The sequence below is a fragment of the Triturus cristatus genome, chromosome 1_1, assembly GCF_964204655.1.
Source record: "Triturus cristatus chromosome 1_1, aTriCri1.1, whole genome shotgun sequence".
In the NCBI taxonomy this organism is placed as follows: domain Eukaryota; kingdom Metazoa; phylum Chordata; class Amphibia; order Caudata; family Salamandridae; genus Triturus; species Triturus cristatus.
In genome coordinates this window covers 121789671-121813624 of record NC_140579.1, presented here as the reverse complement: position 1 = coordinate 121813624, position 23954 = coordinate 121789671, and positions in this window count along the sequence as shown.

Below are 23954 nucleotides of genomic sequence, written 5' to 3'. Positions count from 1 at the left end.
CTCGCATGCCAAAGCAGCGCATGCGCTGCTAACGCCAGGCGAGACCTAAAAAGGGCAGTGCCTTGCATTAGTACTGATGCCACAGTGAATTCTGGCCACTGGGTGGTAGTGGGTTGCAGTCAGACAGCGCAGACAGTGAGTCAGTATGGTAAAATCTTTTCCCATATGTGGTACTAATATATGATTGACACAATTGTATGTCCATTTGACCCAGGGACATTTTATGCTACAGAGAAAAGTTCGATCAAACGCTTCTTATCATGGAAGCAATTTCTGCACCTTCACATTCCCTCAAAACAAACAGACATACAAATGTATGTTTGTGTCATCCAAGTAACAGTACCACATATGGGAAAAGGTGTGCCTTTTGCCACAAGATTTTACCACACACACTGTGTCATCCGTAAAAAATGTTAGTATCTTAGTCCATCCAGAGGTACACATGTTCACACATCCCCAAGGAAAACACTCTCCCTGACGCTCATGGCAAGTCTTTCCTAGTGCCCTTAGTCATAGTAAGTTCTTCCTGCCAGAGTGTCTGGTCCTTTGGACTTCAGGCATCATGGCCATGAAGCTGGCCATGAGGGCGTCTGCTAGCAGCGCGCAAGTTGCTTGGCTGTGAGTGGCTCTTAATGTTTAGCTCACATCAGTGAAAATATGGGTGACTGGCCTACAAGATGTCAGGGGCGGATTGGCACCGCGGGCCCTCGGGCATGGGCCAAAGGGCCGGTGAGAGGATGGCAGCCTCGCTGTGCGGCCGTTCAGCGATGATCAGCGGTGGCCTCTGCTTCACCCCCTGCCCTGCCGAGCAATCACGCTGAGGGTTGGCTGGGTAGGGGTGATTGTGGCCAGAATTGGCCTCCCAGGGGGCCAGGTGTTTCTCAGGCCTTTGAGCCATTTTCACCTCGGCCCCCCCGGGGGCCCACACAGCCCAGAAAAAGTGTTTGCATTACCACCTCGTCCACAGCCCTTCTCATTCAGGGCATAGTGGGCGAGAAAGAATGGGTCTCGCTGTTGGGGCCAGGTGATATTGGGAACTCGCACCATCTTCACCTTAGCCCTCCCCCCACCCTCATGGATGGTCCAGCAGCTGTGTTATTTTGCTTTATCCCCTCTCCTGCCAGGCCATTGCCCTGAGGCAGTGAAGGGCTGAGTAATTTACCAATAGCTGGGGCCTCGCTGTTTTTCAGGTGCTCCTACGCTGGAGGGCTGGGGAATCATTTTGTAATAGAAAGGGGCCTCGCTGTTTTCAGATGTTCCTGTGCTGTGGAATAATTTTGTAATAGAAAGAGGTCTCACTGTTTTCAGATGCTTGTGCTGTGGAATAATTTTGTAATAGAAAAGGACCTCGCTGTTTTTCAGGTGCTCCTGTGCTGGGGAATAATTTTGTAATAGAAAGGGGCCTCGCTGTTTTTCAGGTACTCCTGCGCTGGAGGGCTGTGGAATAATTTTGTAATAGGAAGGGGCCTCGCTGTTTTCAGATGCTCCTGTGCTGTGGAATAATTTTGTAATAGAAAGGGGCCTCGCTGTTTTTCAGGTGCTCCTGCGCTGGGGAATAATGTTTTAAGAAAAAGGGGCCTCACTGTTTTCAGATGCTCCTGTGCTGTGGAATAATTTTGTAATAGAAAGAGGCCTCCCTGTTTTTCAGGTGCTCCTGCGCTGGAGGGCTGGGGAATAGTTTTGTAATAGAAAGGGGCCTCGCCGCTTTTCAGGTGCTCCTGCGCTGGAGGGCTGGGGAATAATTTTGTAATAGAAAGGGGCCTCGCTGTTTTTCAGGTGCTCCTGCGCTGTGGAATAATTTTGTAATAGGAAGGGGCCTCGCTGTTTTCAGATGCTCCTGTGCTGTGGAATCATTTTGTAATAGAAAGGGGCCTCACTGTTTTCAGATGCTCCTGTGCTGGGGAATCATTTTGTAATAGAAAGGGATCTCGCTGTTTTTCAGGTGCTCCGGCGCTGGAGGGCTGGGGAATAATTTTGTAATAGAAAGGGGCCTCGCTGTTTTCAGATGCTCCTGTGCTGGGGAATAATTTTGTAATAGAAAGGGGCCTCACTGTTTTCAGATGCTCCTGTGCTGGGGAATCATTTTGTAATAGAAAGGGATCTCGCTGTTTTTCAGGTGCTCCGGCGCTGGAGGGCTGGGGAATAATTTTGTAATAGAAAGGGGCCTCGCCGCTTTTCAGGTGCTCCTGCGCTGCAGGGCTGTGGAATAATTTTGTAATAGAAAGGGGCCTCGCCGCTTTTCAGGTGCTCCTGCGCTGGAGGGCTGGGGAATCATTTTGCAATAGAAAGGGGCCTCCTTGTTTTTCAGGTGCTCCTGCGCTGGGGAATAATGTTTTAAGAAAAAGGGGCCTCACTGTTTTCAGATGCTCCTGTGCTGGGGAATCATTTTGTAATAGAAAGGGGCCTCCCTGTTTTTCAGGTGCTCCTGCGCTGGAGGGCTGGGGAATCATTTTTTAATAGAAAGGGGCCTCCTTGCTTTTCAGGTGCTCCTGCGCTGGAGGGCTGGGGAATAGTTTTGTAATAGAAAGGGGCCTCGCCGCTTTTCAGGTGCTCCTGCGCTGGAGGGCTGTGGAATAATTTTGTAATAGAAAGGGGCCTCACTGTTTTCAGATGCTCCTGTGCTGGGGAATCATTTTGTAATAGAAAGGGGCCTCGCTGTTTTTCAGGTGCTCCTGCGCTGGGGAATAATGTTTTAAGAAAAAGGGGCCTCACTGTTTTCAGATGCTCCTGTGCTGGGGAATCATTTTGTAATAGAAAGAGGCCTCACTGTTTTTCAGTTGCTCAACCTGTAGGACATTGTCACCTTGGCCCTGTGTCCTTCCCAAGAACAATATCCTCCCACTTATATTCCATGTGTGTTTCATGAAAGGGCACGCCCACGAATGTGGGCCACGCCCCGCGAACGTGGGCCATTCCCCGCGAACATGGGCCTCGCCCCGCGAACGTGGGCCACGACTCGCAAATGTGGGCCACTTTTTTCGTCAGTGCCCTAGGCAAAGTGTGATCCCAATCCGACCCTGCATGATGTCACTGTGCTGGATTTGTGAGTGTAAGAAGTGACAAGGGATGAGAGTAGTCAACAGGTCACTACAAAAGTATGGATTTAGATATTTGTTTTGGTCAGCATGTGAAGATGCATATGTGGTATGTTAACGTATGAGTCATGCTTGAGATAGTGTAGAGAAACTGTGTGACATCACTTTAGACAAACAAAAAAATTCACAAAACAAATCTTTTTTTCTTTCTTTTCTTGTATCCATACTGGTCAACGCGCATCACAAACGGGAACTCTGGAAGGCCATCAGCAGGAACGTGCGGAACCTGGGGGGCTACAAGTGCATAGCATGCACTGCAGGAAGAGGTTGGAGGACCAATGACGCTGGACCCGAAAGTCAGCTGAAGTCCAGCTCGGAGAAGTCCTCCCAATGTGGGAAGCAGGTGCGCTGCACACTGACCCCCTCTAATGGCTCACATTCTTGCAGTGGCCTATCCGGCGCTTGATGGGCAGTTGAGAGCTCAACAGCAGCAGCAACGGTGTAAGATGTGTGAGTTGAACATGTTAACAAAATATTTTTAATTACAGCAACTGTTTTTGACATCTACACGAAGGTTGACACATGCCCAACGCAGAAGAAGTTTTGAAGGTGTAAGTTTGGCACAAAGTGTTTTTTGGAGTCTTTAGTGCATGCATTTGTGGATATCACCTGGTTTGTATTCATTACCAATGGACTGGTTTCAGCAGGCACATGCCTGCCTAAACAACAGTTACTCACTAGAATTCGTGAATGTAAGAGGGCACTTAACAGGCCACTAAAATGTGTCAGGCGTGACGATCCTTTCCTATTGTGAATGATCTAGGCTTAGCCCTAATACAGGTGACTTAGCATGCAATCCAATTAAGATACCGGGGATGTTCCAGATGTCACCTTGTAGGTTGGCTTCACACATACATAAGAGTGTGCCGGAGGTTCTAATGCCATTAGATTCAAGAGCTAGATTTTAGGTTTTTAACATATCCAAAATGTGCTGAGAATCATAATTCCTGTTACAAGAGACAGCTTTGCACGATGTCTTACTCCTTCACAAGTGTGCAAGTAAGCCAGTCTGGTTTTTCCTTACAAATCTGTGTGAGGCTTACACAGTTAAGAACAGCACAGACAGCAATGTGTACACACTGGTGACTCAGTAATAGGTAAACAAAGCCATTGGTTCATTGTCCTTTCTTGTGTCCAGAAGATAAACCTGTGACGGAGTCAAAAGAAATACTTACAAGGCCTTTTGGTGATGGAATGTTCCATCCCATGTATTTAGTGATTTCCCATCTTGGAAACACAGAATCAGGCCAAAGTTAGGACTGATTAGTCAAAAGTAGAAATCTACTGAGGTGTAATATGCTGCATATTGTGAGTTACCTTTGTTTCTTAGAAGTGCTCATAATATATGTATCAGTGTTATGTACTATTCATTGTGACGTTGTGCCAATTTCCACCTTAAGTCCAAGCCACCATATTTTATGACAACAGTTTTTACACTAATAAAGGTTTTACCACTTATGACGAGAGAGGCATAAGTCAAATGTGAACATGTTTATGTTATGTACTGGATTTATCAAAGCCTATGCATTTACTTATGCTGTCGAGGTAAACGGATAATCCAGCCAAATGAATCTTCTCCAGCATAGATATCAACATAGTGCATGAGACACTGATGTGATATTTCAGGACAGGAGACGTATAGTTATTTAGACATTTCACATACACTTGAGTAACTTGGAGCAAGTGCTAGCCATGTGAAATGCCCACACAAAGCAAACAGGCTTTCAGTATATAAAAATCTTGGTACAACCTTGCAGTATTTGTTGATTCACATTGCTACACGTATTCCCTTATTGTGAATGCAAAAGATGCAGAAAGATTGGGCTTGTAAATACACTGTTCAAAGGTATTTTAGGTTGATATCCTTATGCTGAACTAAGCTCATTATTTTATGCAACAAAGGCCAAGCATTCAGACGGTTCCTGTAGAAATGTAATGGATAGGCGAGATCATCCATGATATTGGCGCTATCATGTGTAATGATTAACCTGTGACCAGATAGTTTTAGGAAATGTTGCGTTCATGCTTGCGGTTATGATAATGTCTAAACAAAGTTGGAGAGCCTGAAGCAGGTGTATGTGAAATCTTGTTAAATGTATTGTGATCTAAGTTAATGATCAGTTCCATTTAGCTACCTACTGCGGTTCCAGTGCTGCCGACACCGGCGAAAGCGAGGGGCCAGTCTCACGGAGGGTGAGGGGAGTGCTATGGAGGTCTCCAGCTCTAATTTATCTTCTTTGGAGGCCTCCACCAGGGAGCATTCCCTAGTATTGGTGGACCAGCCAGGAAGTGTTATACTTGCATCCATGTGTGCAGCCCGATTCCCATCTCCACTCTCCCTGTTGCCCACCCCAGTTGGCCACCAACAGTCTTCTTTGCCCCAGGTACCGTACCCCTGCCCCTGTCGCCCTAGCTGTGCTCAGTGAGGAGGCTGTTGGGCTCCTACGCATGATCATTGTAGGGCAGACTGCCCTGCTAAATGCCATCCGGGAGCTTAGCTCCCAGATGCACCAAACATCAGCTTTCCAGGAAGGCATTCATAGTGGTATGTCAGCCCAACAGAGGTCGTTTCCGGCTTTGGCCCCCGCCATGACTGTAGCTTTGCAACCTGCTCAACCTCCTGCCCCACCTCCCATCCCATCCCATCCCTTCCCCATCCTCATTCCTCATACTCAGCCATGTCCAAAGCACACACAGACATGTGCAAGCAGACACTCCAACAGACCCAAGCAGCACACACACACACAAACAAAAAGATATAGAGGCACAGTGACAATCATGCCTCCACAACACCCACCACCCCCTCCACTGGCACACTGACTGACAGCGCACCCACCACCACAGACACACCCACCATCCCCTCCACTGACGCACCCACTGACAGCACACACACTACCACAGACACACTCCCCACCCCCTCCACTGACACCCTCTGGCAGCACACCCACCACCACAGACACATTTCCCACCCCCCTCCACTGACATACCAACTGACAGCGCAACCACCATCACAGGCATATCCGCCACCCCCCTGCCATTACACTGACAGACACAACACTAAACACCATACACACATGCAGCACCCCCTCTACATGCACCACACCCTGCACCTCCACACCACACACACATTAGAAAGCACACCTCAGAAAAACAAACGCCATCGCTCACCTACGCAACACACACCTAGCAAACCACAGACCACAAATCGCTCAGCACATGCACCAGATCCACAGACACCTGCAGACTCAACACGCACAGCAGACATATCCACTCCCTCTCCCTCCGAAACCTCAACCCCTACCGGACATCCCACCCATTTTCCCCAAGTGGTCGTCCTGTTTACCCTTGCCATAATGCTTTCCAGCTCCCAAACCCCCTCCCTAATCAAAGAAAACCCCTTCCCACACCCCTTATGAGACGAGCCCCAAACTAAGACAAGCATTGGCATAGCCAATAGGTCTCGCTTTTTGGACCTTCTAAGTATTTATTTATGCAGCACAATATACTTGGTGCAACAACATCAGCTGTTGCATGGCTAAAAACTTATAAGGTCCCAAAGGCGAGACCTATTGGCTATGCCAATGCTTGTTATTTTTAGGAAAGTCCACTTAACTTCTGTAATCATACCTGTGTGGGAGCTACTGATGCTACCCCTATCGGCACACAGTACACTGACTGTACCACACCACTGGTATGCCGTGATGAATGTCGGATGCCACCAACAACTGGGATATAAGAATATCAGTGGTTCACTGTGGCAAGGTACATATATTTTAGTGATGAAATAATCTTTTTATGTACATTCCCAGAAAACGATATTGGAGATGCCATTAATGCAGGTAGCCTAATATACAACCAAACCCACATTCCCCAGATTGTCCACTCAACACAATAAGGATACAAATTGTATGTCTAGACTAGACACTTGGATGTACTATAACTGAACCACTCCAGTTGTCCACGTTCCTGTGGTCTTATGTCAGTCAGCCCTTTTTATCCATTGGGCAATTGTGACATTCACATTTTAATTCCACCCAACACAGCATACAGCACAGGGCAGTAAGACAGCCCACTTCAGCCACTGGCTAACTTCACTGTGAGTGACGCCATTCTGCTCTTTCACGAGAGCGCATCCACACACTCAAAGTAGTTCCCTTCAGTGCAAAGGACTACTATGGCAATGTGTGTGTTTTTTAGACCAAAAGCGAAGTTTGTTTTTAGACAATGTGTTGTTTTTAATATTTGTGAGGGCCCAACAGCTCTGCAAAAATATTGTTTTACAAAAACCAACATTAACAAAGCCATAAGGCTGGCAGCCAATGCCAGACCTATTGGCCTTGTCAATGCCTTTTTTCACTGCTAGTGATTTAGCATAGAGCTGATGACAGAGAAGCATTTCTGCCAACTCATTTGCGTGTGGTTGACAAAAGCGCTTCCCTCTACCTTGCGAACGTGGGGTTGTAGTGTGACAGGACAGGGTCCGTGAGTTATTAGAGCTGACAATTGTATGCATAATTGTGAAAACATGACATTCTGAGGAGCCGCACAAATATTTTATTACACGAGGGAGGAGGTGTGGCATTAAATCACCGGACGACAGGCAGCTAGCATTAATCAGGAAGGCACAGCCACACAACTGCAAACCCACACATGCACACAGGACGATACATTAAACACGCTGCTACACAGAGAATAACAAATCTAAACACGAAATCACAGACACAGAAACCCACACAGTGAGTCATGAAAACACTGTGGATACATACAGGGGATCACAGACACACACAAAAAAATGCCATGGTGACGTCACAGAAGCACAGCTACACACCGGAAATGCCAGCTACGCATAAGCAAGAACACGCTGGGAATCGCAGGTACACACACATGTGTGCTGAGCAGAGACACACAAATGCACACGTGACACGCAAGGCACAAAGATACACAACTGCAGGCACAAAAAGGGGCATATTAACAAGTGCCGGCGATAAATATCGCAAAGCGCGCTTAGCGCTTGCATATTTATCGCCGGCTATCTCTGGAATTTATTGCCCGGTTTGCACGTCATTAACAACGCGCATCGCCGAGGCGATAAAAATTCCAGAGATAGTTGGGATATCGCCATTTTCCATGGTGGAAAACGGCGATATCCTAGTTGATAGAGCCTGTGGTCTTAGCCACACAATCCACCCCCCATGTTAGGTATGCCTTTGTCAGGAATTTAACAGACGTTTAGGGGCATATCAACAACAACCGGCGATAATTATCGCTAAGCGCACTTAGCGCTAGGATAATTATCGCCGGCTAGCGTTGATTTTTATCGCTGAGATAGCGTGCTATTAGCAACGCTTATCTCAATAGCGATAAAAATCCTCATGCTAAGCGGCTAACGAGAGATTATCGCTGGAAACCCAGCGATAATCTCACGTTAGCTTGTTGATAGGGACAGACAAACTTAGCCATGATATCCTCCTTCCATAGGATATCATGGCTAAGTCAGAAAAATACCAGACGTAAAAAAACAGCGTTAACCGCGGTTAGCGCTGCTTTTTTTGTCTCTAACAGGGTTAGCGATTGTTAGACCTGTCAGCCCTTTGGGTGGTCCCTCCTCATCATTATTTATTTTGTCCCACTTTTGCCTCAAACCCTGTTAGTATTTTTCCTTTTTGGGAACCACCAGACTTTTTAGTATTGATGCAGATTCAGGGAGCCATTTTATCTATCCCTGGAACTTCTGTCTGAGGGCCTGGAGCACAAAATGGTGGCCACCCATTGTCACCTGTGACATCACTGGAACCTACTAGAACCTTCTGCAACATTCTGGAACCCTGTGACAGTTGGAGGCGGTTTGGAATGTTGGGAAGCTAAGCCAGAGTTGACAGTTGGAGCTGGCAGTTGGCACCTGACTGGTGAAGAGAGAGCAGCAGAAACCTGAAGGAGGAAGGAGTGAGGCAGCAGGGGTGGAAACTTGTGCCTGGAGTGGGGTCCATAAACCCACCCTTGATACTAGTCCCTACTGATTGAGCCCAGCCTGGAGCCCTGTGTGGGAGAAAGCAAGAAAAACCATCTTAAGGACCTGGACAGCAGGAACAGGCCTTAAAAGCAAAGAACAGCAAGTTCCTGACCTGGTTACTGGTAACTACCTGAAGTCCGACGTCGAGAAGCCTGGAGACCTGGAGCCCGAGGTGGAGAAGCGGCGCTGACTGGAAAGCAGACGTCGTACCCGGAGCCGCCAGAGGTCGAGAGAGGGCGCCGACGGAGGTCGTAGAGAGTACCAGAGGTCGAGGAGGAAGACACCTGAGGTCGAGTGTGCGGCGTCGACGGGGGAGTGAAGTCCGCCCTCCGGAGTCGCCGGAGACCGAGGTGAAGCGTGCCGGAGGTCGGGAGTGGAGATCGCACTCCGGAGTCGCCGGAACCTGAAGAGAATCGTGCCGGAGGTCGGGAGTGGAGGTCGCACTCCGGAGTCGCCGGAACCCGAGGAAAGGAGCACCGGAGGTCGGGAGTGGAGATCGCACTCCGGAGCCGGCGGAAGTCGACATCGAGCCAAGATTGCCCGACGTCATCGAACCGGAGGTCGACATCGAGCCGAGGCCGCCGACATCGAACCGGAGCCGTCGGAAGTCGACATCGAGCCAAGACTGCCCGACGTCATCGAACCGGAGGTCGACATCGAGCCGAGGCCGCCGACATCGAACCGGAACCGCCTACCGGCGTCGTCAAGAACTGTCATTGCGCCGAGGCCGCCGACATCGAACCGGAACCGCCTCACGGCGTCGACACGACTCCAGCGGCGTCGGAGCTTCATAAAAAGGGCAGTAAGTGGAATAGAGGGCGCCTAAGGCCCTGTGGAGCTCTAAGAGACCATCCTAGGGGATAAAGAGGTGTTAGGACCAGCCTGGAAGTGCCAGGGGTGGACTGAGACTGATACAGTACTGTGTGAGGGGTTGTGTAGTTTGGGAGAGCCAGATTCCTAGATTACCCTTGATCTACCTCAGTTTTAGCCTCAGCCTTTCCCAAGCTAGGTGAGACACCCTCAGGCCATCCACCTAACCACAAGCTGTGACTGGGCCAAATCAGCCCATAGTATTTTAAATGTGATCTGATTTTACAAATGTCATTGTTGGCTGATATTATTTATTGAGGGTACTGTATTTATTGTATTTATCTAAGTTATTCCTGTAATGTATTTATTGTCCTGAGCTAACTTATTCCTGCACAGTATTTATTCCCTCACAGTATTTATTTGACCTGATCCTATTTATTGCACCTGTAAAGTGTTATTATTTATTTGACCTGCACTTTTTAAGGAGAAGCCTTGTGTACTGTGATTGTATTATTATTTATTTAATCAGCAACTAAGAGAAAAGAAGATAAACACAGAGATATTTTCATAATTTTTAAGGTGTAGTGTCGTTTTTGGAACGGATGAACGCATGGTTATTGTGTGGGTATAGCGTATGCTTAGCACGGTGCCTTCCTTACCGCTCGAGCCAAGCTACCACAGCGTGTCTGGGAGAACACCACCACCACCCTTCCGGTGTGGGAGTGGGTTTTTCTAACATGATTGGTGGCAGCGGTGGGATGATTGGTGTTCAGCGGCGGGATTGAGCTGTGCCTACGTATACTCGACAATAACTGTGGGTAGTCCATAGGCCTACACCTGGAGTTTTCTCAAAGCGGCCTTCCTAATTGTGAGTTTTTGTTTTTTCCAAATTTACTCTGGTGGTGGGAGGAGGTATTATATAAGGTACCCCCCTGCATTGCTTCTGTCAAAACCTGTCTTCTGTTCTGAGTGGGCAAAATGGAATTTGTCTTAGAAAATGTGGAAGTTATACTGTGGCCCAACTCAGGGAGTTTTGTCAGCGGGAGGGGGTGTATTGTCCCCCAGGAGCCAAGAAGGCTGAATTACAAACCAGCTTAAGGGCTTGGGGGGAGGCACGACGAGAAAGCAAGGCTGAGGAGGAAGACAGGGATGGAGAGCCTGACAGCGAGGGGGCTGGGATGTACCAACCTGAGGTGGGGAACCTAGTAGCGGGGCCCAGAACCATTTCCAGGAAGGGCAGCACTGTCTCTAGCGGTGGCTTATCTGAAGTAGAGTTAACTGACCGGAGGGAGAAAAGACAGCTCACATGGAAGTTAGCAGAGCTGGAGAAAGAGAAGGAGGAACAGAGGATGGCTCACGAGTTAAGGCTGAAAGAGATAGATCTTCAGATCCTAAGAGTCGGGGCACAAACTGTTCCTAATGGTGGCAGCAAAGACCAAGAGTTCACTAGGGAACCCAAACCCTACTTGCCAAAGGACATAGTAGCTAGCTATGGCGCGGGTGACGATATCGCCAAGTGGCTAGCAGCCTATGAGGTCTCGTTAAGGGCCCATGGGGTTCCAGAGAAGTATTGGGGAGGGGGATTGTACAAGTACATGCCTCCAGCTGGTAGGGATGCATTATTGGCCCTCGAGGAGGATGAGCAGACCCACTACCCCACCATGAAACTGGCGCTCATCAGAAAGTTTGGACTAACACCCGAAAAGTACAGACAGAAGTTCCGGGGTAGTCACAAACTGGGCACACAGAATTGGGTGGACTTCCTGGACTATGCAAAGAAGGCACTAGAGGGTTAGATTCAGGGCAGTGAAGTGAGGAACTACGAGGGGTTGTTTGATTTAGTACTGAAGGAACACCTGCTCGAAAAATGTTTCCCTGAACTGCGTCAACACCTGGTGGATAGCAAGCTGACCAATCCCCGGAAGCTTGCTGAGGAGGCGGACATTTGGGCTAGTACCCGGGTGTCCACAAGGGGGACTGGAGGGGATACTCAAAAGGCCGGACAGGGCGCCCCCCAGAAGAAAGAGGGAGGGGAAAAGAAAAAGGAGTTCTCCAAAGGCCCCCAAAATAATTTCCAAGGAAAGGGAACAGGATTCACCCCTAGGGGTACCCCACCCAGAAACCCTAATCCTGGCCAGAGTCAGCAGCCAAGGGTTGTCCATTGCTACGAGTGCGGTGGCGTTGGACACTATAAGGGAGATGCGAAGTGTCCAAAACGACCACCCCCTCCCATTGGAGGAAAGACCCCCGGAGTAGCTAGTGCAGTGCTCGGGGAGGAGATGCCCTTAACTAAGGGAAGGGAGTGGGCGGGTGTCACTTTAGTGTCCCTGGGAGAACGGGAGATGGTTCCTAAGATCCAGGTGCCCGCAAATACCGTGAAGTATGGGCAGTGGGTCACCATCAACGGCCAAAGAGGGGAGGCTCTGAGAGACACAGGAGCCAGTATGACTATGGTACGTAGCCAATTGGTGTCTCCAGAGCAGGTAATTCCCGATGTACTCCACCCAGCCGCGATGGCTGACGGCAGAACAGGCCACTATCCGGTGGCCGAGGTTCCCTTTGAATGGGAGGGGGTTGCAGGTTCACTTCGAGTTGCCGTAAGCCCTGCCGTGCCAGTTGATTGTCTGCTGGGGAATGACATGGAGCACAATGCTTGGAAGGAGGTGGAATACCGGACTCATACTGAGATGCTGGGTACACCTGACTGGGCCTGTGTCAGCACAAGGTCCGCGACTACCCGGAGAGGGAGTTCGTTTCGGCTGGAGCCTGGAACAAAGGCCCAGCCAGCTGCCAGTCAAGGGAAGAACCGAGGACAGGAGGAGCCTGCCTCGGCGTCCACACCCCGTAGGACGGATAGGCCACCGGAGGTGGTGGACCAGGAGTCTGCGGTGGGGGATGTTACCAAACTGGAGGACCTACCCATCCCGGCCGAGTGGCACGTGGAGGGAGGCCCGTCCAGGGAGGAATTCTGCCAGGGCCAGAGGGAGTGCCCTACCCTTGAGGGGCTAAGGCGTCAGGCCCAAGCCCAGGCAGCAGGGAACGTTGAAGGGAACTACAGTGTTTACTGGGAGGATGGCCTCCTCTACAGTGAACCCAAGGCACCCCTACATGGATCGTCACGAGCCTTGGTAGTCCCTCAACGTTATCGAGCCTTCCTTCTGGAGTTGGCTCACGAGATCCCATTGGCAGGACACCTGGGGCAAGACAAGAGCTTCGCCCGTCGTGTCCCACACTTTTATTGGCCTCAGATGAAAGTGTCGTCCGATACCTACTGCCGGACATGTGTGTCTTGCCAAGCCAGTGGGAAAACAGGGGTGAAGCTGAAAGCTCCCCTGGAACCACTTCCTGTCGTTAGCACCCCCTTTGAAAGGGTGGGCATCGACATTGTGGGTCCGTTAGATCCACCAACGTCAGCTGGTCACAGGTTTATCCTGGTCCTGGTGGATCATGCCACACGGTACCCAGAGGCAATACCTCTGAGGACCATAACAGCACCTGTTGTGGCTAGGGCCCTGATGGGAATCTTTACCCGAGTGGGTTTTCCCAAAGAAGTTGTGTCCGACAGGGGGACCAACTTCATGTCAGCGTACATGCGGGCCATGTGGAAGGAGTGTGGAGTGACCTACCGGTTCACAACTCCTTACCACCCCCAGACCAATGGTCTGGTGGAGAGGTTTAACAAAACCTTGAAAGGCATGATCAGAAGTCTGCCTGAAAGCCTGCGGAGGAAATGGGACGTCCTCCTACCCTGTCTACTCTTTTCTTACAGGGAAGTGCCACAGAAGGAAGTGGGTTTCAGCCCCTTCGAGCTTTTGTATGGGCACCCTGTACGTGGACCTCTCAACCTGGTGAGAGACGGATGGGAAAGAACTCCCAGAAAGCTTCCCCAGGATGTGGTGAGCTACATGCTGGCCTTCCGGAGCCAAATGGCTAAGTTGTGGAAGCAAGCTTCTGACAACTTGGAGGCCAGCCAAGCAGTGATGAAGGCATGGTATGACCACAATGCTCACCCGGTGGAGTTGGAGCCTGGCCAGAAGGTGTGGGTGATCGAACCGGGAGAGTTTAGCGCCCTCCAGGATCGCTGGTCAGGACCCTTTGAGGTGTTGGAGAAGAAGGGTAAGGCTACCTACTTGGTGGATCTTAAAACCCCTCGTCAGCCCCTACGGGTGCTGCACACCAACCGCCTCAAACCCCACCACGAGAGGCCCGAAGTCATCTTGATGATGGTGACTGACGGAGCAGAGGACGTGGAAAGCGAGCCTCTCCCCGATTTGTTTGCGTCTCAAGAGAAGGATGGGTCGGTGGAGGGAGTGATTCTCTCCCCATCTCTAACTCCTGAACAGTAGGAGGACTGCCGCCAGGTCCTGGAGCAGTACTCTTCGTTGTTCTCCCTTGTCCCGGGTAGGACTCACCTGTGCGTCCATGACGTGGAGACAGGAGACAGCCCACCTGTGAAGTCCAAGATCTACCGGATGTCAGACAAGGTGAAGGCCAGCATTCACAGTGAAGTCACTAAGATGCTGGAGCTAGGAGTGATCGAACCTTCTAGCAGCCCCTGGTCCAGTCCGGTGGTGTTAGTACCAAAAGCTGCACCACCGGGTGCCCAACCGGAACTGAGGTTCTGTGTGGACTACCGGGGACTGAATTCAGTAACCAAAACTGATGCTCATCCGATCCCTAGGGCGGATGAATTGATTGACCGGCTGGGAGCTGCCCAATATCTAAGTACCTTTGACCTTACTTCTGGGTACTGGCAGATCTCTTTGACTGATGGAGCAAGGGAAAGGTCAGCCTTCTCCACGCCCAATGGCCACTACCAGTTCTGTGTGATGCCCTTTGGGCTCAAGAACGCACCTGCCACGTTTCAGCGCCTGGTAAACCAGATCCTCACCGGAATGGAGAGTTTCTCTGCTGCTTATCTGGATGACATAGCCGTCTTCAGTAACAGCTGGGAGGATCACTTGCGTCACCTGCAAGCTGTTCTCCAGGCCCTGAGACAAGCTGGATTGACGATCAAGGCCAGCAAGTGCCAGATCGGGCAGGGGTCGGTAGTGTACCTTGGACACTTGGTGGGTAGGGGAGCGGTGCAACCCCTCCAGGCGAAGATCGAGGCTATCATGGCCTGGGAACCCCCCAAGACACAGACTGAGGTCCGAGCTTTTCTGGGCCTCACGGGATATTACCGCCGCTTCGTGAAGGGGTACGGTACCATTGTACCCCCCCTCACGGAGCTCACGTCCAAGAAACAACCTCGACGGGTAGTCTGGACAGAGGCTTGTCAGCAGGCCTTTGTGAGACTGAAGAAAGCCATGTGCGAGGCCCCGGTCTTAAGGACCCCAGACTTTTCCAAGGAGTTCATTGTCCAGACGGATGCATCAGAACATGGCATTGGGGCAGTGTTATCGCAACTCATGAAGAGGGTCTGGATCAACCCGTGGTCTTCCTATCCCGGAGACTACTTCCCAGGGAACAGAAGTGGAGTGCAATAGAGCGTGAAGCCTTTGCAGTGGTATGGGCTCTGAAGAAGTTGCGGCCATACCTGTTTGGCTCACACTTCCTAGTTCAGACCGACCACCGACCCCTTCGTTGGCTGATGCAGATGAAGGGGGAGAATCCCAAGTTGTTGAGGTGGTCTATTTCCCTACAGGGAATGGACTTTCAGGTGGAACATCGGCCTGGAGTGGACCACGCCAATGCAGACGGTCTCTCAAGGTATTTCCGCCTTAGTGATGAGAACTCCCAAGGGGTTGGGTAGCTCTCCCCACTTTCAGCTGGGGGGGACGCGTGTTAGACCTGTCAGCCCTTTGGGTGGTCCCTCCTCATCATTATTTATTTTGTCCCACTTTTGCCTCAAACCCTGTTAGTATTTTTCCTTTTTGGGAACCACCAGACTTTTTAGTATTGATGCAGATTCAGGGAGCCATTTTATCTATCCCTGGAACTTCTGTCTGAGGGCCTGGAGCACAAAATGGTGGCCACCCATTGTCACCTGTGACATCACTGGAACCTACTAGAACCTTCTGCAACATTCTGGAACCCTGTGACAGTTGGAGGCGGTTTGGAATGTTGGGAAGCTAAGCCAGAGTTGACAGTTGGAGCTGGCAGTTGGCACCTGACTGGTGAAGAGAGAGCAGCAGAAACCTGAAGGAGGAAGGAGTGAGGCATTAGGGGTGGAAACTTGTGCCTGGAGTGGGGTCCATAAACCCACCCTTGATACTAGCCCCTACTGACTGAGCCCAGCCTGGAGCCCTGTGTGGGAGAAAGCAAGAAAAACCATCTTAAGGACCTGGACAGCAGGAACAGGCCTTAAAAGCAAAGAACAGAAAGTTCCTGACCTGGTTACTGGTAACTACCTGAAGTCCGACGTCGAGAAGCCTGGAGACCTGGAGCCCGAGGTGGAGAAGCGGCGCTGACTGGAAAGCAGACGTCGTACCCGGAGCCGCCAGAGGTCGAGAGAGGGCGCCGACGGAGGTCGTAGAGAGTACCAGAGGTCGAGGAGGAAGACACCTGAGGTCGAGTGTGCGGCGTCGACGGGGGAGTGAAGTCCGCCCTCCGGAGTCGCCGGAGACCGAGGTGAAGCGTGCCGGAGGTCCGGAGTGGAGATCGCACTCCGGAGTCGCCGGAACCTGAAGAGAATCGTGCCGGAGGTCAGGAGTGGAGGTCGCACTCCGGAGTCGCCGGAACCCGAAGAAAGGAGCACCGGAGGTCGGGAGTGGAGATCGCACTCCGGAACCGGCGGAAGTCGACATCGAGCCAAGATTGCCCGACGTCATCGAACCGGAGGTCGACATCGAGCCTATGCCGCCGACATCGAACCGGAGCCGTCGGAAGTCGACATCGAGCCAAGACTGCCCGACGTCATCGAACCGGAGGTCGACATCGAGCCGAGGCCGCCGACATCGAACCGGAACCGCCTACCGGCGTCGTCAAGAACTGTCACTGCGCCGAGGCTTGCCGACATCGAACCGGAACCGCCTCACGGCGTCGACACGACTCCAGCGGCGTCGGAGCTTCATAAAAAGGGCAGTAAGTGGAATAGAGGGCGCCTAAGGCCCTGAGGAGCTCTAAGAGACCATCCTAGAGGATAAAGAGGTGTTAGGACCAGCCTGGAAGTGCCAGGGGTGGACTGAGACTGATAGAGTGACCAGTGTGAGGGGTTGTGTAGTTTGGGAGAGCCAGATTCCTAGATTACCCTTGATCTACCTCAGTTTTAGCCTCAGCCTTACCCAAGCTAGGTGAGACACCCTCAGGCCATCCACCTAACCACAAGCTGTGACTGGGCCAAATCAGCCCATAGTATTTTAAATGTGATCTGATTTTACAAATGTCATTGTTGGCTGATATTATTTATTGAGGGTACTGTATTTATTGTATTTATCTAAGTTATTCCTGTAATGTATTTATTGTCCTGAGCTAACTTATTCCTGCACAGTATGTATTCCCTCACAGTATTTATTTGACCTGATCCTATTTATTGCACCTGTAAAGTGTTATTATTTATTTGACCTGCACTTTTTAAGGAGAAGCCTTGTGTACTGTGATTGTATTATTATTTATTTAATCAGCAACTAAGAGAAAAGAGGATAAACACAGAGATATTTTCAAAATATTTAAGGTGTAGTGTCGTTTTTGGAACGGATGAACGCATGGTTATTGTGTGGGTATAGCGTATGCTTAGCACGGTGCCTTCCTTACCGCTCGAGCCAAGCTACCACAGCGTGTCTGGGAGAACACCACCACCACCCTTCCGGTGTGGGAGTGGGTTTTTCTAACAGCGATATTCTTGATAATAGGAGAAATGTCGCTTAGCGACATTTCTCCTATTATTTTACTCTGGAACGCCCCCTTTGCATCTCATTAGAGATGCAAGGGGAAGCCTAGAGTAAATGGGTGCTAACATGCAAATTTGCATGTTGCACCCTGTTGTTGATAGGGTGCTAGTTTTATCTCTGCTTTTTTGGCTTTTGAAAGCCAAAAAAGCAGAGATAAAGCCCTTGTTGATATGCCCCGATGTGTGTTACCGGACAGCACACACAGGTGCAGTGCAGAGTCACAGCTATAGAGGGGAGCAGTCACACAAATACGGAGGTGAACACGACCACTCAAGAGATGAACAACCAGAGTCACAATGACAAAAAGAACACAGTATCAACAACAGCTGAACCTCAGAAGCACGCACAGGACCCAACACCGACACCGACCCTAAAATATACAGAACACACACAACAGTAAACACTACGGTAATAACAAAGGCACATATTTATGATTATAGACGCCTCACTTTGCCTCATTTTAGTTGTCCGATCTGAGACCACCTTGTTGTAGCTTGTCTGCATGAACCTAGTTGGTAAGTGATGGAGAGATTGCCAGCCCGGCACCACTGGGGTGTAAAGCAGGGAGGAGAGTGCTGATTGTGGCTGACGAAGTGGCGCTAGTAGAAGGGAGGAGAAGTCATCCTATTCAAGGTAGCGTTTCTTGAAGAGGCAAGCTTCCAGTTTCAGACTAACGTGAAGCCACAAGCTGCACAATTTTTGTAAAACAATAACACGATTAGAACCTCATTCTATTTGTTGCTGTGTTCCTTATTGCTGAAGCGTCTCAAGTCATTATGTGCGCCAAGATGAGCAGGATGTGTTTCTGATGTTCGTAGACATTGGCTGATCGCCGTGGTATTTATTTAATAATAACAAAACGGAAATGCTTGTTTAAGCACGAAAGCATGTATAATGAGGAGACGAGGACGTCATGGCACTGCAATTATAAGGGTCCCGAAATGTTTGTGGTTTGGTCCGCCTAAATATTAGTCCCAGCGTTAGGAGAGGCAAATGTGCCGTCAATAAAGTTTCACAAATGGGTAAAATTTTAAAAAATGGAAAGGATGTTTGTAGTAGTTAAAAGCTAAAAAGGAAATTTCATAAATTGTATAACTTGTGGCCGAGGCTGTCTTTGGGTAAATAGCACCTGGTTTCATTTTTTTAAATGCACGCACTCAATTTATTTCATAATAATAAGACGGAAATGTATGTTTAAGTATGATCAGACGAGGCTGCCTTTGGTGAGAGAGCACGTTATTTTCCATAAAAGTAAATGGCAGGATGTTTAGTATTATTGCCTAAATATGTCCCATGTGTTGTTTTTGGTGAGAGATGTGTGTAGTGTGAGAGTCTGATCTTGGCTAACACTGAAATGAAATTTCCACAGGGCTCATCAATATTTCGTAAGGTTTTCAGTAATGTTTACTTTGTGCGCATGATCAATGTCCGATTTAAAATAAGCCTTGTAGAGTCTGCCATGAAGCTGACGAGGAGGGAGGGGGAGAAGGGAGGGGGTAGTGAGAGCAGAAAGCAAGGGGGTGGAGGAGCATTCAAATACAAGTGATTCACACGCTGTAAGGCTTAATGAGCCATGACAAAAAGCCAGATGGCGGCTGCACACGTGCATGCGCGCGTAACCTCAAGCTTGAGGCCAGCAAAAGCGTGTGGTAGCACTTTGAAAAGCCCATTTACTAAATGTCTCGCAGGTCAGCGCATGCGCTGGCTCAGGCGAGACCTAAAAAAACGACCTCCAGAAAACAAAACCCAACCCTTCCCCTCCCAAACCCAAATGTTCAGCTAAAAGAGGAAAAAGGCTCCCCTGCCAAAACCCAACCCTCCCGCCCCGTCCCCTTGCAAAAGTGCAAGAGACTCATTTACTTTGGACTGGAAGTTTGCCGATTTAAATTTGAGAAAATTATCTCAGTTTTGTGAATACATATTTAGTTTCATTTTCACCAAGCTTGTTGTGTCAATATTGTTAATTAGCAATTGTCTGATTCTGAGTAAAATAGTGTAATACTTTTTTGTCTTTACCATGGTGGCATGTTCTCTTGCTAGATTATATCTTTATTAACATTTGTAATGAACATTACAAAGTCTGCATGTATCATTTCTTAGTCATGCATTGAGGAGCATCTGAGCATCATATACATAAGGGTTAATGACCTGATTACATTACAGGTATGTACAGCAATCTAACCAACATAAACAGTAGTACCACCTTTATACATGTTACCGCGTCGGATTCCAACCCCACGGGCATCTACCTTGGTCCATGCCTCCAAAATTTAGAAGCTAACCAGTGTCTACAAATACCCCCTTCAAACCCCCTCCTCTCAACTAGAACTCCTCACTCTCCTCCCTGCCATGTCTGGTGTACGGTCCCAGGTTGTACGTCTTTGTCATTTAACCTCCCAGTCCGTGTCCATTCAATGCCCAGTATATCCTAGATGGCCGGTCACCCCTGCCTCCTAATCACCTTCTGGCCAAATACCTGGCTGTGCTCTCCCCCCAGCCTCATCGCGTGCTTCACTTTCCGCCTCATCGCTCGTCAGCTCTCCCGCCATTGCCCTCCAGGCCTGCAAGACATCCTCTAACTTTTCGTCTCGCTTGGTCTGCTGCATCCGAATCACCTCGGCTGTCGACATTCTAGATTGTTTAATGTGTAGTTGGTGAAGTGAATACACTGGTTAACATAGAATGCGATGGCCATTTGATGTACATGCAGGCTTTCATCTTAGTAAGGGCCACTTGCACCAACTAATTGATGTTGAACATGTGTTTTATCAATGTGTTACTGTAGGTGTGTTTGGTTGACCGTCGTTCCTGCTCAGTCTGAGCACATATGCATTACACGTTGCCAAGTATTGTGACTATTGCATTTAGATATGGTACAGGACTTGCAGTAGACAAAGGGTAAATTTCCGTGCATGTATATGTTGGTAACTTCCAAATTGGAACTGACATTGCTTTTGCTGGGTAGCCGATCCTCAGAACAGAAAATATAGGGGCGGAAGTGCAATTGAGGAAAGCAATGGTTTAGTTTTGGACCGGGACTCACGGGATAACGGTCTTTTGAAGATCCTACTCCTAAATACCCGCTCCATTAAAAAACATGAAGCCCGACTTATTACTTTGAGTCCAACCCCGACGTTATGTTTGTAACTGAAACTTGGTTTAATGATGGCTCGAACCCAACGATTGCGGGGGGGGCTATCCCACCTGACTATCAGATTATAAGGAAGGATCGGGCTGTAGGAAGAGGGGGAGGAATTGGCATAATTTTAAAAAATTCAGTTTCAGGCTCTATTCTAGCTGCGCACGATACTGAGGATGCTGAAAGCCTCAGTTTTCTGCTCACTGTTTCTGATCATCAATCTATTGCTGGCATCCTTGTTTATAGGCCACCTGGTCAGGGTGCCAAGTTTGTTGAGTCACTCACTCAAGCCATCTCTCCTATTTCCACCAAATATAGGCATTGCCTATTGCAAGGAGATTTTAATATCCACATGGACGATCCCCCTGACTTAGAGGCTCTACGGCTGCTGGAATCTTTAGAAATTTTCGGGATGTCCCCCTACATTCATCTCCCTACCCATGAAAAGGGCCATACATTAGATCAAATATTCTCCAACGTTAGTGTGGCAACAGATACCCCACAACCATTGGTGTGGTCGGATCACTTTCTTCTGAGTTTTAAAATCTCTAGGTCTCTATCCCATGTTCAATCTAGGGATAAGCCTCGCCTGTGTATTTTTAGACCCTTTAGTCAGGTTACTCCTGATAGCCTGAGAACAGCTCTCAGCCAGCACCCGATTCCCTTTAGCGGTGACCCTCAGATTGATGCTCCAAGCTTGGAGAAGTGGCTTGAAGAACGGGCCTCTGAGTTGGCGCCCCCCACAACTCGTAAAGCTAAAATTGGTCGCCCCTCCGCACCATGGTTTACTGAAACCCTCAGGAAAAGCAGGAGTGCCTGCAAACGATTAGAGAGAGTGTGGCAAACCAAGTTCGACTCTAAGGACAAAGCCATCTATAAGCAAGCTCTGAAAGCTTATTTCAACGATGTGCGCACTGAAAAGAAAAACTTCTTTACTTCTAAAATAAAAGGTACGGCTAATAAAAGCAAATAATTTTTTTTAATTTGTAAGGATTTTTCCTCCCCCAGCGCAGTGAGCATGTAATTTATCCCCACTTCCAGTTGGGTTCACCAGAGGGCTGGTTTCTTCCATGATAAGATCTGCCTGACACAACAATCATTTGTCTCTGTGGGTACATCTGAAACTGGAGAGATGTGGAGTGCAGACGCCCTGCCTTCCGGGGTTAGTTACTCATTTAACCAATTTCCCCCCATTTCTTTAGAAAAATCCCTTGACTTCATGGTAACACTGAGGTAGGGATCTCCTTCTGATCCCTGTCCCGCAAAAATTTTGAAGAACATCGCAGAGCCCATAAATCCTGCTGTTAACCTAGTTCTTAATACTTCGCTTGGAAAGGGAATGGTACCCAGCTGTTGGAAAAAGGAAAAAATAATTTCCCTCCTAAAGAAACCCACAGCTGACCCTGCGGTCGCATCCAATTATAGGCCCTTTATCCCTGCTGTCCTTCTTCTCTAAGGTCCTCGAGAAGTACGTTAATTCAGTGCTAACGGACTATATATCGAAGAAAACCATGTGCTTCATGACAGTCAGTCAGGCTTCAGAGCCTCCCTTAGCACTGAAACAGCGCTACTGGAGGTTTCGGAAACGATTAAAACTCAGATGGACAAAGGGGGCAGTGCTGTGGTGATACTGTTGGATTTATCCGCAGCCTTTGACACCGTGCCCCATGACCGGCTCCTGCGTAGGTTAGCGGTGCGTGGTATTGGGGGCACAGTGTACAAATTGTTTGCCTCCTTTCTGACTGAGCGGCAGCAGGAAATCTGGTCTCCGCCCTTTTCAGCTGCAATTCCTCCAATGCAAGCGGGTGTCCCGCAGGGTGCCATCTTGAGTCCAACACTCTTTAATATTTATATGGCCCCACTTGCACACCTGGCAGAGTCACACGGAGCAAAGATTATTTCTTACGCCGACGATACTCAATTGCTGTTCACGTGTGACAAAGGAGCGCGCTTTCGCGGGATGGAGATTAACAGATGTCTAACGGAGGTCTTTTCTTGGATGCAACTCAACCAATTTAAGTGTAATCCAGAAAAATCCGAAATTATCTTTTTCGGCTGCCCCCTATGTGCTGACGGGAGTTTATGGTGGCCTTGTGACATGTCCCCTCCTTCTGCCCCAGTCAGCACAGTAAAGAACTTGGGAGTTAAGTTGGACACCAGTTTAGCGATGAAGACCCAAATCCAAAGTGTTGCTGGCACTTGTTTTGGATTGATAAGAATGGTAAAAAACGTTCTTCCTCTACTTCCGGTGGAATACCGTAAGACCGTAGTGCAAGCCCTAATTACATCTAGGTTGGAATATGTAAATATCTTGTATCTGGGGCTACCAGAATATTTGCTCAATCGGCTGCAGGTTGTCCAGAACGCCGCAGCCAGAGCTATTCTTATGGTAAATCCCAGAATGCACATGTCGCCCCACCTGAGGGCGTTGCACTGGCTCCCGGTGAGAAAGAGGATCCAGTGTAAGGCTTTAGTGCTGGCCTACCGAGCTTTTCATGAAACGGGTGCCGTCTACCTGAGAGGTAGGAACCAGCGCTATCAGCCTCAGCGGGTCTTAAGGTCCTCTGGACAGTCCCTTATGGTTATTCCCAAGTTTGCCCGATCTCGGATAGGGGGACGTTCCTTTCAGGTTCTAGCAGCTCGCCTGTGGAACGACTGGCTCAGGACTTATTGTTCTTTAGGAACCAACTCAAAACATGGTTGTTCCAACAATAACACTCTGGGTGGTGGGGCGGAGTTCTTCTGTTACGGCTGGGGGTTAGTGCCGGGATACTCTATGTGAATATCCGCGCGCTTTATAAATACCCAATTTCATTTCATTTTAGTGCAAATGAATAAGGTAAAGGCTCCAGCTTGTGTAGTGCAATTTGTACATCATGTTACATTGCACTAATCCCAATGTGTGGTGCATATGTCTATGATGTTACAGTTTTCCAACTTTCTTTAAACACACCTGTAGTGCGTTATGGCTTGTTATCCATTTTTATTGTGCAATTGTCTTTTTCATTAAAGGCAGCTTGAACCAAAAATGTATATCAAAAGCGCAGATGAGGTGTGTATCTTGAAAT